The sequence below is a fragment of the Gossypium raimondii genome, chromosome 4 (assembly GCF_025698545.1).
Source record: "Gossypium raimondii isolate GPD5lz chromosome 4, ASM2569854v1, whole genome shotgun sequence".
In the NCBI taxonomy this organism is placed as follows: domain Eukaryota; kingdom Viridiplantae; phylum Streptophyta; class Magnoliopsida; order Malvales; family Malvaceae; genus Gossypium; species Gossypium raimondii.
In genome coordinates, this window is record NC_068568.1 from 33,466,857 (window position 1) to 33,477,941 (window position 11,085).

At 34.6% G+C, this 11,085-nt stretch overlaps 1 non-coding gene across 1 annotated transcript; it reads right to left on the minus strand.

Moving 5' to 3' along the window:
* Positions 1-1,900: 1,900 nt before the first annotated feature.
* On the minus strand, positions 1,901-2,007 carry LOC128040701 (small nucleolar RNA R71). Its single transcript, XR_008195507.1, has one exon. It is a non-coding gene; the product is annotated as a small nucleolar RNA R71 (small nucleolar RNA).
* Between the last annotated feature and the right edge of the window lie 9,078 nt (positions 2,008-11,085).

The window sequence follows — 11,085 nt, forward strand, 5'->3', positions numbered from 1 at the left end:
TCCTGAGTTGTTGTGGCATTCAAATTGACCAAAAATCAAGGAAAAATCAGCCACATTTCCTCAATTCATGGCCGACCACTCTTGGAGGAGGTTTCAAAGGATGGACACTCCTAATTTTAGCAAACTAGCTCCCTTGCCTCACCTATAAATAAGAGCTCATTTCTCACTTTTTCAATCATCCCTCATCCCTCATCCCTCATCCTTCTCATCTCACATCCTCTCTCTCAACTCTCTTAAATCTCATGCCTATCATCATCCTTGCATAAGGATTTTAGCAAATTACCCTCTTAAAGAGCCCTTGGTCGGCCACTCTGGAGAGCCATTAGTAAAGGAGCAATGCAAAGAAGCGAAGGAGCCTCGTCAGTTGGAGTCTTGGGTGACAGCCACTCTGAATTGGGTTTAATCTTTCTTTTCTTTAATTTAATATAAAGATGTTTGCTATGTGTGCTTCGTTCTTGTTTACAAAAATGATAGCTTAATTTTATTTAAGCTAGGATGATTATTTTAATTAAATAATATTTATTTGATTCATGCTTATAATGTTTGTGCCGCAATCGGTCATGTTTTCAATTAAAATAAAGTCTGTATTTCGTTTATATGTTATTGAAATGCACCTAAATTAGCTAAGCGATCCTAACCAGACGACGACTAATGGACGCATAATTGAAATGTGCATGCTCAATTTAGATCCTAACCCGATTAAATTGTAGGTTGCATAACAACCCTAACCAGGCTCTGTTATCTGGATAGTTTTTAGATTTGTGTGATTAAATTGTTTCAAACCTAACAAGCCCCTGTTACCTTACATGAATGCTAAGAAACCCTTAGTAAATAAGGATCAGTAAAATGCGTATTTACTAAGTAAAGGATTCCGAAAGGACCTAATTTGGTTTCCAAACTCATGAAAGATCGAGTTGTCATGGAATGTTTTTCCAAATATTATTAAGAATGATGATAATAAATTAAGTTTAATTAAAGTCATTTTCCTAGTTTATTTATGTTATAATTGTTGCAAATTGTGTTAAATTTTGTTAAAATCTTTTTTTTTTTCATATAGTCTGCATATTAGGATAATTTATATTAAGGATCATTGCACCTAGTTTATACCACTTCTCAACTATATTTTATTTTTATTTTTCAAATTGTTAATATAATTTTACAAATTAAGTGACTTAGCACAAATACAATCCCTGTGGTGACGATAACTAGATACTTACTTATTACTTGATAACGACTGTGTACACTTGCACAAACCCGAGCGTTACAAGTTTTTGGTGCTATTATCGAGGATTGTCAACTATTACTATAGTCATTTTTTTCGTGAAATTATTTATTTTCAATTTGATTTATTTCTAACATTACTAACTTATTCTTTTTAATTTTTGTGAGTTTCTTCTTAGGTGTTTATGAGCATAGATCGAATTATCGATTTACTCCCTGTAGACCCTGAAATTAAGCGAACTTTCAGACAAAGAAGACATGAACGAACAGCTCAAAGACAAGTCGAGATGGACCTTGGAAATCAGAATCAAGACTAAGGTAATGAAGCCGATTGTGTACGAAATCCGATCCTCATTGCCGATGAATTAGAAGGTCAGATATTGAGGCAACCAAGTTTGAATTGAAACCAGTGATGTTTCAAATGCTACAAACGGTAGGCCAATTTAGTGGTATGCCAACAGAAGATCCATATCTCCACCTTCCATTATTTATAGAGGTGAGCGATTCATTTAAGATAATCGGTGTAACTGAAGACGCATTGAGGTTAAAGTTGTTTCCGTACTCGTTGTGAGATCGAGCACGAGCATTGCTCAATTCATTGCCACCAACTTCTATATCTACATGGCAAGAATTAGCAGAGAGATTTTTGGTTAAGTATTTCCCACCTAGCAAAGACGCTAAGTTAAGGAACGAGATCACAACTTTCCAACAATTGGATGACGAGTCTTTGTATGAGGCTTGGGAGCGATTCAAGGAGTTACTTCGTAATTTTTCTCATCATAGGATTCCTCATTATATCCATTTGGAGACATTCTATAATGGTTTCAATGCACATACAAGATTTATGGTAAATGCTTCCGCGAATGGTGCAAATTTGTCTAAGTCTTATAATGAGGCTTATGAGATCATCGAGAGGATCGCGAGTAATAACTTTCAATGGCCAACAAATCGAACAGCTTCAGGAAGACGAGTAGCTGGAGTTCATGAAGTTGACTCTCTCACTTCATTATCGGCTCAGGTATCCTCTATTTCCTCTATGTGAGTAATAACACATCAATATTCCGTTGGTGGAGGCTTTAGAAAAAATGCCAAATTATGTGAAGTTTATGAAGGATATACTATCCAAGAAAAAATGACTGAGTGAGTATGAGACTGGTTCTTTGACAAAGGAGTGCAGTGCGTTCCTGCAAAACAAACTGCCACCAAAATTGAAAGACCCAAGAAGCTTTACTATACCCTGTAACATTGGTGAATCTTACTGTGGTAAAGCTTTGTGTGACTTAGAAGCAAGTATCAACTTAATGCCTAAGTCTATTTTCAAGATGTTAGGAATAGGTGAAGTAAGACCTACAACTATGACGCTTCAGCTAGCGAATCGATCTTTAGCATATCCCGAACGAAAGATCGAGGATGTTTTGGTAAGAGTCGATAAATTTATTTTTCTTACTAATTTCATTATTTTAGATTTTGAAGCAGATAAGAAAGTAATAATTATCCTTGGGAGACCTTTCCCAACCACGAGAAGAACGTTAATTGATGTGCAGAAAGGTGAACTCACCATGCGAGTTCAAGACGATCAGGTAACCTTCTTAAAGCAATGAAATTTCTCAATCTGGCAAAGGAGTGTTCAGTTATGGAAGAGATAGAAACCTTGGTTTCTTTGGAAAGAAATTTTGAAGAAGATCCATTGGAGAAAGCTTTAGATCTTGACCCTTTGGAGGATGAAAAAGGTGAAGAAAACATGGCTTTGATGAAAGCCAATCCGAGAAATTATATTCAATCCACACGGTTTGAACCGTTGGAGTTGGAAGTCAAAGAATTTGTGCAACCCAAGTTGTCAATCGAAGAACCACCTACACTCGAACTAATGGTACTTCCTTCCCATTTGAAATACGTGTATTTAGGTGATTGTTCTACTTTGCCTATGATTATTTCAGCAGAACTGACAAAAGATCAAGAGGAGCGATTAATTGTTGTTCTAAAGAAATTTAAGAAAGCAATTGGTTAGAGCATAGCTGATATTCGAGGTATAAGCCCTTCATTTTGTATACATAAAATCATTTTATAAGAAGGTGAAAGAGCTCGGATTGATGGGAAAAGGAGGCTCAATCCTATTATGAAAGAAGTTGTGAGAAATGAAGTGATTAAATGGTTAGATATAGGAATCATCTATCCTATTTCAGATAGTTTGTGGGTAAGTCTGGTGCAGTGTGTGTCGAACAAAAGGTGGAATCACGATTGTTGAAAATGAGCATAACGAGTTAATTCCAACGAAAACTGTTACCGATTGGAGAATCTGTATTGATTACAGAAAGCTGAACAAAGCCACTCGGAATGACCATTTTCTGTTGCATTTTATGGATCAGATGTTAGATCGACTGGCAGGTTATGAATTCTATTGTTTTCTAGATGGCTATTCAGGATATAACCAAATAATTGTAGCAAGGACCAACATAAAACAACCTTTACTTGTCCGTATGGTACGTTTGCTTTTAGGCGAATGCCTTTTGGTTTATGCAATGCACCTGCAACTTTTCAATGATGCATGATGGCAATATTTACTGATATGGTCAAAAATTTCGTCAAGGTTTTCATGGATGATTTTTCTGTTTTAGGTAACACTTATGATATCTGTTTGAGTAATTTAGCTAAGGTACTGAAGAGATTCGAAAAGATGAATCTTGTCCTTAATTGGGAAAAATGTCATTTTATGGTCAATGAAGGAATTGTCTTAGGTCACAAGATCTCAAAGAAAGGAATTGAAGTTGACAAAGAAAAGGTGGACGTAATTGAAAGATTATCAGCCCCAATTAATGTGAAAGCAGTCAGAAGTTTCTTAAGCCATGCCAGTTTTTACCAAAGGTTTATCAAGGATTTCTTAAAAATTTCTAAGCCGCTATGTTTATTGTTAGAGAAAGATACAGTGTTCAATTTCAACAAAGCATGTTTGGAAGCTTTTGAAGATATAAAGAATCGGTTAATTAAAGCCCCAATAATCGTTACACCTGATTGGAACTCACCTTTTGAGTTAATGTGCGATGCAAGTGATTATGCTGTTGGAGCTGTAATGGGTCAAAGAAGAAATAAAGTATTCCACCCCATTTAATATGCAAGTAGAACCTTGACGGGAGCCCAACTCAATTATACAGTAACTGAAAAGGAACTATTATCTATAGTTTTTGCTTTTGACAAATTCCGATCATGTCTTATAGGTACCAAAGTTACAGTATTTACTGACCATGCGGCCATTAAATACTTACTCACGAAGAAAGATGCAAAACCAAGGCTAATTCATTAGATACTTTTACTCTAAGAATTTGACCTTGAGATCCAAGACACAAAAGGTGTCGAAAATCAAGTAGCTGATCATTTGTCGATGTTGGTAACCCAGTCTAGTGTGCCTATCAACGAGAATTTCCCAGATGAGCACTTATTTGAGGTAAGTCGAATTCATGAAATACCCTGGTTTGCTGATTTTGCCAATATTTTGTTTAAACAGTATGCAGATAATATAATCCGAAAGTGTGTAGCTGAAAGTGGGATTGATGAGACCTTATATCATTGTCATTCATCTCCAAGTGGGGGACACTTCTGTGGTTCACGTACTGCAGCAAAGATTTTACAAGCAGGTTTCTTTTGGCCTACAATATTTAAAGATGCTTACGCTTATATGAAGAACTGTGATAAGTGCCAAAGAACCGAAAATATATCAAGGAGGAATGAGATGCCCTTGACAAACATTTTAAAGATTGAATTGTTCGACGTATAGGGCATTGAATTCTTAGGCCCATTTCCTTCTTCATATGGGAACAAATACATCATAGTTGCTGTAGACTATGTATCCAAGTGGGTTGAAGCTGAAGCATACCCTACAAATGATGCTAAGGTAGTCACGCGATTCCTATATAAGCATATGTTTACATGATTTAGGACACCAAGAGCTATTATTAGTGATGAAGGTTCTCACTTTGTGAACAAATGACTTAAGTTTGTTGCTTGACAAATATGATGTGAAGCACAAGATTGCTACTGCCTATCACCCCCAGTCTAATGGACAAGTTGAAAGAGTGAACCATGAAATCAAAGGTATCCTTGAAAAGGTAGTATGCCCTAACAGAAAAGATTGGTCTCGAAGGCTGGATGATGCATTATGGGCCTATCGAACAACATTCAAGACTCCGTTAGGAATGGCTCCTTACCGGTTAGTCTTTGGAAAGGCATGTCATTTGCCATTAGAATTGGAGAATAAAGCTCACTGGGCTTTGAAGCAGTTAAATTTTGATCTTAAGCAAGCTGGTGAGAGAAGGATGTTATAACTTGATTAGTTGGAAGATCTGAGGTTGTTTTCCTATGAGAATGCCAAAATGTGTAAAGAAAGATCAAAGAGATGGCATGATAGTCATATAGAACCTCACGAGTTTAAAGAAAGTCAGAAGGTGTTGTTGTTTAATTCAAGGCTAAAGCTATTTCCTGGGAAGCTAAAATCTTGATGGAAAGGACCTTATACTATCCACCGAGTTTATCCTTATGGAATTATTGAATTGTACAACAATTACGGAGGTACGTTTAAAATTAATGGTCAACGTCTCAAACACTATTGGGATGGTGAAGTTGAGCAAGTTGAATCTTCGTTCAAATTAACAGACCTTTGGTTTTTCATAAACTCGTCTTGTAAATAAATAAATAGTTAGAATTTATTTTCTTAAATTAAGTACATTTAATTAATTCTGTCTAAAAAGATTGGAACTTAAACGGGACCACTGTGACCCCTCCAACCTTTCTTGGGAATTAATTTAATGTAATTTGTTAAGAAGAAATCTTCTAATTAGGTTTTAAAATGTTTTTCTCGTTTAAATTATTTTGTTAAATTTTAAATTTTTATGTTAATAAAGAGGGTCAAATTTGGCCCAAGTACTAATAAGTTTTTTTAGTGAGATACAGTCTGAGTTTGAGGCCCAAGATAGCAAAAAGGAGGGAAAATTTTAACCCTTGCCGTCACACCCATTACTTGTTGCCTAAGTAACTTTAATTTAGCTAAATTTTTGCTACATGTTGCCCTAATTTTTCCCTATATAAACCCCTCTCCATTCTACTAAATTTTCATATCCCTCAAAGTAATTTGCTTACACCCTAAAATTCCTTAAAATCTCTTTTTTGTGCCTCTAGCCTCAAATCCCGAAAGGAATCTCTAGCGCTTTTCTTTTCCTTGGCCGAAGCATCGACGTCTCTGCAGCACGCAGCCATTATCACCGCCACATACCACCATTGCTACCGTACATTATCGTTGCCGCTGCAACTCCTTCGCTGTCGCAAGGTTTGCCGAAACAAGTTCCACCTTCTTTTGCCGATTTCTCTTTTGCCTCTGTAAGCAGGAACTTTGTCGAATTTTTGGGAAAATACCATGTCTCAAAAAAGACCTATATCGTCAAAAACTACTTCTAAAAACCCGATTTTGATCGATGAAGAAGTGAAAGAGAGATTTGATTCAATTTTCAAGCATCAACTTATGATGCCGGAAAAGAGTTTTAACCTGAAGAGCAATGATGTGATGGTTGTCCCTGTGCCGATTAGAAAGATAATCAATACTCTCAAGTGGGAACAATTCTGAGATGCTCGTTCACTTTCTGATGATGAACTAGTTCAAGAATTCTAAGCTAGTTTGACTACATAAGATGCTACTGAAGTCATCGTTCGAAAGAAAAAGGTATCTCTTACTTCTAAGTCCATCAATGATTTGTTTAATTTACCTGATGTTGAGGAAGATAAGTACTACCCTATGATGAATAATATCAATTAGGGTTTTCTTCAACAAGTGCTTGATGTTGTGACAAATCTGGGATCCCACTGGATTATAAGAAAGTATGGGATCCTAACAGTAGCAAAGGTATGGTTTTATTTTGTTCGCTACAGTTTTATGCCTATCTCACATAGTTCCACCATCTCGATGGAACGAATGCTTTTGTTATATGCAATTTTGACAGAAAATTCCATTAATGTTAGGAAAATTATCCTCAAGGAAATTCACAATTGTTCTAAAAAGAAGGCAGGAAATGCTTATTTACCATCATTAATCACTTCACTTTGCTTAAGGGCCCGTGTTATAACACAAGCAAATCTGAGGGGGCAGTATGTCCAAGGGTGCATCACAAGTCACGATCTTGAAAGGCTAGTAGAGAGAGTGCATGAGCTGAACCAAGGTGAGCGAGAGGAACCAACTGAGCCAGAAACCGAAGAGTCAACAAATAAAACTAAAACTAAAGCTGATTCAGTTACAGACACTGAAGAAGAAGAATCTGATAAGGAACCAAATCGTCCTCAACCAGCTGAAGGAGCTGAAAACTCTGAACTAAGGGTTGAGCTAGAAGAAGAACCAGTCAAGCTAAGTGTTGAACCAAAATTTATGACTCCAATGCCGACTTCAAAGAAATCGGAGCTGTCAATTTTGATGGTTATGTGCAAGTTCATGCTCAATCAACAACAAACTTACTGGAAATATGAAAAAATTAGGGATGATTCAATTCGAAATACTTTTAAGAATATCTCTAACACTTTTGTTCCTGAGTTCCCAGATGCTATCTTTGAGACATGGACAGAAGATATTGACGATGCAAGCGGACATGGAACTAAAGAAGATAAGGGGAATGAGTCAAAAAAATAAAACAGGGGATTCTTGTCTTGTTATTTATTTAATTGTTTTTTAGGTATTTAGGAATTTATTTCTTTAGTAATTAGGATTTAATCTTTGCAAAATAAAACATAGCAAGCATGAATAAATACTTCTTTAGAAAGAAAAAGACTAAGTGATGTGGCAATGGGAATGAACATGTCTAGGATTGGGTTATTAGGAAAGACTTGGTATTTAAGCAGTCTTAATGACTCACCTCTCTTTCTTTACAACCCAATCTGGTGTTCAGTTTTCATTCATTACTTTGTTCTTGCAATGAGAACATTGCTTCTTTTTAAAGGGGGTAAGGCAAATAAATTGCTCAAATTTTAAAATTTTCAAGTATGTTTCAATCATTTCTTTCATAAGTATGTTTTAATAAATGAATGCTTAGATAAATTATTTTTAATAAGATAGCTTGTATGCAAGTATGAATGATGCTTTTATCTGAGTGATTATATATTATCAAGAAAAATGGAATGTTTTTATGATCTTAGTCTTAGGTAATGTTTGCTATGAAAACTTAGTTTCTCTTGAGATCAGACATGCATGAAGGTTTATATCTTTAGAATTGACTTAATAACTTTCTTGAGGAAAAATCCTAGGGGACATAAAAATCTAAAATGATATGGGCACCATTTTTCTTTGGACCGTTTAAGCCTTTTTCAAGCCCACATTATGATATTAGACCCTTGAAACTACAATTTTGAGTTTTAAGGCCTGTTTTTGAAATGAACCTACATTATAAGCCGGTTACCATCTTTTTAAAATTATCCTAATTTTGTGCACCTATTTTAACTTAAGTGTCTTGGGAATCAACATTTGAGGAAATTTTCATAAAGATGTATGTGCTCATGCTTAAAAAAAAATCACAAAGACAAAGAAAGAGCGAAGAAAAGTTCGCCTAGTCTTCAAAAAGGAAAAATGTATGAGCTTGAGTTCAAAATAAGTTTGGGGGTGTGCCAAAGGTTCACTTAAAGAAAAAGGTTGAATTTCAAGAAATCCAGGACAAGTTAAAGGTTAAGATTTTTAAAACCGAAATGTCTCATCTCTTAAAACCCCTACCTTTAACGAAGCCCCATTACAACATTATAAAAGACCTATTCATTTGATGATTATGTCACCTATATTAGTGGAGACGGAGTATTAAGTTCAACATATGAAGATCATATATAAGCCTTATGTTTGTTTGCTTGATTGATGAGAAATTGTGTTGAATGAAGAATATTATCTATGGCTGTGACATACATGCAAACTATGATTCTTGTTAGCATATATTGAAACTTAGAATAAAATTTTCAAAATTTTTGTATATGAGTTACTTGTTAATAAAGAAGATCTATGAGCATGAATTTGTTGATGCATGATTATGAGACGAAGATTGATGATACTTACACTCTTAGCAAAATTTGCCTTAGCAAGACCTTGTACTGTGCATGAACATTACTCGGGACGAGCAATGATTTAAGTTTGGGGGTGTGTAAACGGAAAAATATATAGGATTTTTCCTATATAATTCATCACCTTTTTACTTAAAATTGTTGTTAAAACCAAGTAATTTTTTAATAAATTAATGAAATATGTGAAAATATGAAATTAGGACATAGAAATTATTAAAATGTGATTTTATGTTTTATTATATAGTTTTCATGCATAAAATGGCTTATTTTATATTAATTTAAGCATATTATATTTTTAAGCTATGAAGTGGGTCATGCATAATTAAATTAAATAATAAAATATAATGTTATATTTTAATAATTCATTTTAAATATTTCATTAATAAAATTGGGTTTAATTAATTAAGTAAATTGATTAATTAAAGTGGTTAAATTAATTCATTTGGCCCTCTAAACTATCTGCTATTTTTAAAAGGTCTGAGAGTTTTCTTCTAATTGTAAAACAGTCCAAAGTCACGACCAAGTCAACCCAATTTTCGGCTCCACATGGCTGATTATAAACCAATTTTTGGTTTAATTACATAAGGCCCTTGAAAAGTTAAAGAAATCGGAGATTTACCTGAAGATTTGCTGGAGACCGAGTCCTAATCCTGAGTTGTTGTGGCATTTAAATTGACCAAAAATCAAGGAAAAATCAGCCACATTTCCTCAATTCATGGCAGGCCACTCTTGGAGGAGGTTTCAAAGGATGGACACTTCTAATTTTAGCAAACTAGCTCTCTTGCCTCACCCACTTTTTCAATCATCCCTCATCCCTTATCCTTCTCATCTCTCATCCTCTCTCTCAACTCTCTTAGCTCTCACGCCTATCATCATCCTTACATAATGATTTTAGCAAATTACCCTCTTAAAGAGCCCTTGGTTGGCCACCTTGGAGAGCCATCAGCAAAGGAGCAACGTAAAGAAGCGAAAGAGCCTCGTCAGTCAGAGTCTTGGGTGACAGCCACTCTGAATTGGGTTTAATCTTTCTTTTCTTTAATTTAATTTAAAGATGTTTTCTATGAGTTCTTTGTTCTTGTTTACAAAAATGATAGCTTAATTTTATTTAAGTTAGGATGATTATTTTAATTAAATAATATTTATTTGATTCATGCTTATAATATTTGTGCCTCAATCGATCATGTTTTCAATTAAAATCAAGTCTGTGTTTCATTCATACGTGATTGAAATGCACCTAAATTAGCTGAGCGATCCTAACCAGACGATGGCTAATAGATAATTGAAATGTGCATGCTCAATTTAGATCCTAACCTGATTAAATTGTAGGTTGCATAACAACCCTAGCCAGGCTCTGTTATCTACATAGTTTTTAGATTTGTGTGATTAAATTGTTTCAAACCTAACATGTCCTTGGTACCTCACACGAATGCTAAGAAACCCTTAGTAAATAAGGACCAGTAAAATACGTATTTACTAAGTAAAGGATTCTGAAAGAACCTAATTTGGTTTCCAAACTCATGAAAGATCGAGTTGCCATGGAATGTTTTTCCGAATATTATTAAGCATGATGATAATAAATTAATTTTAATTAAAGTAATTGTCCTAGTTTATTTTTGCTATAATTGTTGCAAATTGTGTTAAATTTTGCTAAAATCTATTTCATTCATATAGTCTGCATATTACGATAATTTACATTAGGGATCGTTGCACCGAGTTTATACCACTTCTCAACTATATTTTGTTTTTATTTTTCAAATTATTAATATAATTTTACAAATTAAGTTGCTTAGCATAAATACA